Source organism: Corvus brachyrhynchos, unplaced genomic scaffold (genome assembly GCF_000691975.1).
Source record: "Corvus brachyrhynchos isolate BGI_N302 unplaced genomic scaffold, ASM69197v1 scaffold26, whole genome shotgun sequence".
In the NCBI taxonomy this organism is placed as follows: Eukaryota; Metazoa; Chordata; class Aves; order Passeriformes; family Corvidae; genus Corvus; species Corvus brachyrhynchos.
In genome coordinates, this window is record NW_008239324.1 from 884,400 (window position 1) to 889,516 (window position 5,117).

The following is a 5,117-nucleotide window of genomic DNA, read 5'->3' on the forward strand; positions in this document are numbered from 1 at the left end:
GGAGGAAACCTGGGATTTGGGATTTCTGTCTCCAGAGAGATTCCCCCTTCTGACATTCCCAGCCACAGGACACACCACAATTCATGTTCTCTACCACAACCCTTTGAGGAGAAAAGGAAGATGTTTCTCCAAGATTTCTGTCTTCCAGGAATGAAATTTTACTCACAAGTTTCTCACAATTTTACTCACAAGTTTCTTCCAGGGATGGCAAAGAAAAAGAGAGTTGGAAAGCAGGGAGCATTCCCAGTAGGTGAGGTCCCTTCCGAAAGGTCCACATAACCCATGCCAGTATGACCATAGCTTGGATTGAATATTTCCTTTTAGCAATGAAATTTAAGGCTGAAATCTGAGCTCTTGGGACCCTGGTAGCTTGAATGCCACAACAAAAACTCAGGTCTATACCTGCTCTTTATTTAGTCCTATATGAAATGTGAAATGTGAAATATGAAATACTAAATACTAAATACTAAATATGAAATGTGAAATACGAAATATGAAATATTTGGGCAACATGAGGGTCGAAGCTAGATGACCTTTAAGGTCCCTTTCACCCCAAATCATTCTAAGGAATATGAAAATTGGCACTTGCAACCAAAATCCTGCCTGTGTTCTGTAGGCAGCCTTCCTCTTCCAGGTGTGGAAAAAGAAAAGTCTCCATTAAAACTTTCCCCTTCCATTTCCCCCACTGTGCTTGGACCCCATCTATTAGGCCACCCTTATTCCTTTATTCTGGAATTTTCTTTGGAAGCTTAAGGAGCTTTTTTGGAGCAAGGAGTGGCTCTTTTTTGCTGTGCTATGGACAAAACGAGTCCCATGCCTCAGCAATCTCCCATCCACTGCAAGACATCCTTGTTACTCCACCTCCTCTGTGGAACGGCAGGAGACAGGATCAAGAGAACCACAGTGGGTGTGCAGGAAGAACGAGGTGACCTCCAGCTCTGCTAAAAGATGGGTGTTTATTTCTTTCCCAAGACGATAAAGCTGAGTTCAGGCCCTTTCGTGCCAGCACTACTGAACCATTCTTATTTCCTGTATGTGGAGGTGGAAATGTCATGCTTCAGCCCTGATTTGCTTTTTTTCTTATTCTGTGGTTTCCATGTGCTAAAACTGACTGGGAGATGTGTCCTCTGTGATGGTGAGAGGCAGCTGCTTCCATGTGAGCTCACAGCCCATTAAGCAGTGAAGGTGTTATTGGAGGAAGCATTTTTATTGCCAGGATTTCTTCTGTCTCTGGGGTTGAGGCACCACAGCAGATTGTTAACACTGCTCAGAGCAGCAGCAAAAGCCTCCTTAGAGGGCTCTTCAGGCTCTGTTAAAATGGATTGGTGCACACTTAAGATCTGAATGGGATTTTATCACAGCCTTGGTGCAGAGGATTCAAACCCAAACATGAGTCTCTTTCTGTCCACTGAATCTTTCAGGAGCCAACACTGGAACAAACACTCTTCCAGTTCTTTCCTGACCAGACCAGCAATTTAACCCCTTTTTTAAAAAGAACCAAACAGGCTTTAGTTTCCATTACAGTAAGGGCTGATTGACCTGGCCCTCTGCTCTTCATAGGGGCACGAGGCCAGCAATGACACCCAGCAGCAACAAGAGTCACCAAGGAAGATCCATGCAGAAACCAACTGCCCAAGATAAGTTCCAAAACCTCAGTTATTGCCCTGGAACCCGTGGGAATCGTTTAATGAATCTGAGAAATTCTGTGTGAGGGAGAGCTGGAGGGCAAAGGCGTGAGCCAGCACAAGAACTTGAGCAAGGGGAGAATTATAATGACATTAATATCTATTATAATTACCTCAGTAATTGTACTCAGGGAGATGATTTCTATTTCTTCGGTATTAGAGGCAAAGTTGATCTGCTTTTGGTTACAAACATCTCTAAAAAGACAAAACCTCTAAGGGCACAAGAGATATCCATCTACAGACAATTTGCCTAGAGAATGATCCACATTTGTACCTTCAAAAAAAGCAATTAAAGAGTATCTGGCCAACCAAATATCATCTCACCTCTGACCAGCACACCTTTCCTCTTGGCAAATCCCCTACAAACCCAATTTGGTGCTATGGAAACAAAGAATTGGCCCAGATCATTTCACTCTTTCTTAACCCAGGCCATGTTTAACAAAACAATTGTCATAAGGACTTCAGGTATCCTAAAGCTGAAGCAACTCACTGAACCACTGGGATGAGAAACGATCCAATGAAACAAAGATGAGGCTGGCAGTATGATTTCTTTGGGATGCCTGTTAAGCATGCAGTGGGGACAGCAAAAATAGGAAAAAAGACTCCCAAGAGCTCCACAGTGCAGCCCCTGCTGCCCTGATAAAATGTGACATCATCTGATGGAGCAGAAAAATCTGAGACTGAAGTCCTTTCTTGCCAACTTACGGCCTAATTAGAGAAGCTACAGGGGGAGCAGACAGCTCTTCTTGACAGCAAACCCAGGAACTACTGAACTCCCAGAAGAAATTACTACACTTTCAAAGTCATCACGTAATTTAAAACATCTGTTCAGATATGGAGTAGGGGAAAATCTTCCATAAGAAATAGATCAGGAACTTCCTTTCTTTCCCTGCTTCTTAGAACTTTCCAGTGAAGGGAATTTCTTCTTTTTTTTCTTAATTTTGAAGTACTGTATCCTCTCAAAAGCTAGACTACTTTATCTAGAAGCTTGATTTGCCACAAATAATTATTACCATAAAGTAATAAGGGAGAATTGTACCTAATTTCTGGCTCCTTTAGTTCCTTTCCTGGGATGATCTTGCAGAGTGGTTTACACGTCCTTCTCCTAGAAATAAAATAAAATAAAATAAAAAAATAAATAAATAATCTGCCTTTCAGGGTGTTGTTAAAACAAAACCTGAAATAACTCCGCTCTGCCCTCCACTTTTGCCAAAGCACTTCAGAAACATAAAGCTTCCCACAAACTGAGGTGAGGTGCTGAGGGCAGAAATAAATAGGAGGGCGTTTATTGCAGTGTAAACATCAACCAAAAAACAGCTCAGGGGCTGCCAAAGTGTCACTGGTGATGGGCAAATCTTGTGACACACCAGCAGCAGCCATCAGCTGAGGTATAAAGCCATGGGATGTTCCCTGGAGGATCCAGGAGCACTTTGAGGGACACCCAGGACACTCCAAAATGTCTCAGTGCCATGGATGTATCCCCCAGCACTCCTCCAGCTGGGCCCTCTGCCAGCACATAGCTGAAGTCTAACCAGTTAAACCACAAGGAATTTCTCCTGGTCCAGTCAGGAAGATTTAAATATTCCCCTTTTTTTGTGTTTTTTTTTTTTCTTTATGGCTGGAATTGCTCAGTAAAAGCTTTGCAATGACAGAATGTCTATGGGGGGGGAAAAATAATTGTGCCTGTCCCTGGCAGGACTGAGGGACACTGAGCAGCCACCACGGTTGGGAGGGTTCCTGCATCTTCTCCCTGTCCCATGCCTCTGTACATCCCATTTGGGTCCCCTCCTGCTGCTGCAGAGCCCAGGTAATTCCTTTACCTCAGGCTGGAATTGCCTATGGCAACAATCCAGGTTTAGGGGTATACAGATGGAATCCTTTCAGGAGCCTGAGATCAGCGGTACAAACTCTAAACTCATTTCTAATCAAAGAAGTTTTAAATGAAAGTCTAATTTTGGCAATGAAATGAATGAGTTCTTAGGCAAGGGGAGAGGGCCTCACTCTGGCCCCATTTGGAAGCCAGGCTAGAGACACTGGTTGTTTGCTGAGGCACATCCTCTTCCCATGCTATCCTGTTTTCCCTAAAATAACTCAGCCAAGCAGTAATTCATGGTTATTGACTAAGCTATAGAAAATCTCGGGGGCATCGAGGAGATAAATGGCCTCTGGTTTTCCATAAATAGGAGTGATGGAAACAGAGCCTTTATGTTGCCTCAGGCACTGCCAGGAGGGTTTGCAGCTTCTCTGAAAATCTGTAGGATTGTATTGCTCTGTGCCTAAAAACATATTTACACTGGGAACAACAGGCTGGGTGGAAATGGCACTTTTTATACTGACAAACCACTGGAAACTGAAGTCCTTGATAGACTTTTGCACCACACTGAAAAACAGAATTTAGGAAAACATAAAGACACTTGAATTGACATTACTAACGGTGAAAATCTCTGGCTTTTTTGGCGATGTCTTCCCAAAACCAGCTCCTAATTGTGTCCACCCTCCTGCAGCTCCAGTCTCCTCCATTTTCTCCCTGTGGAAAGGTGGTGCTGAAAGGACAGATATTGGACATGACCCACCTCTTCCCTGGTCCTTTCTATATTTCTGGGTAATCTCAGACTCTCCCAGCTGTGGAAGCTGTTGAAGCAAGGTGAATTCTGCTAAACACAGCTGCTCCTGGAGCTGGTCAGAAGGTGGGATTGCTGCTGCAGGAGAAACCCTTCATGCTCCTTGCTACAGCCTTATAATTCCTTTCAAATCCGCTGGATTACAGGCATAAAGGGTGATGGTTTTCCTGGAATTGCAGCGCAGTTCCCGTGAGCAGAGTTTTGGGGTGTGATCAGCGCTAGCAGCACATCGCAGCGGCAGTGCTCCCCCTGGGTTTGGTGCTCAGGATGTGTCACAGCCCCACCACAGCAGGTGAGCAAAGGCTGCATCAGCCTGAACGCTGAGTTCAGGTGACACCTGCCACACCTTCGGGTGGTGACACCATGGGAGAACCCTGAGCAGCCCTCTGGTGTCACCTTTCCCAGCAGCAGCAGTAATGCAATGGATACAAGAGGAAGCAAATCAGGTCCTTCCCGTGCAGAAGCAAAACCAGAGACTTCCAGGAGCGAGAGGAGTTGCAGTTTGTTGGTTGTCAGCATTGATTCATGCACACAGCCTGGATGAACATCAAATCCCCTGCGGGAAAAGCTGCATTAGTCATTGTTTCCAGAAAAATACAGCTTGCAGCAGACACCACAATGTATCTCTTTTCTCCTGCAGTTACTCATGCAACTATTAGTTACAGTCTTTACTGGCTGATTCGAAAAATTCAAATATGAATTAATTATACTGCTCATCAATTATCAATTCCTCTGCTCCTGGGCAAAACCTGCATAGACAAAGCAAAGGCTTTGTCTGGCCTGACCTGGCTAAGGGATGAGGGGTCTATTG

At 44.5% G+C, this 5,117-nt stretch overlaps 1 protein-coding gene across 1 annotated transcript in view; it reads right to left on the minus strand.

Annotated features, from left to right (window-relative positions):
• The window catches only part of LOC103620093 (hepatocyte nuclear factor 4-beta), a 52,271-nt gene extending 47,410 nt beyond the window's left edge, over positions 1–4,861 (minus strand). The window contains exons 1-2 of the mRNA XM_017741020.1: positions 4,259–4,861; positions 2,725–2,790 (exon numbers count right to left, since the gene is read on the minus strand). The gene's annotated coding sequence lies outside the window, so the exon portion shown is untranslated. The remainder of the gene's footprint in view (positions 1–2,724; positions 2,791–4,258) is intronic.
• Between the last annotated feature and the right edge of the window lie 256 nt (positions 4,862–5,117).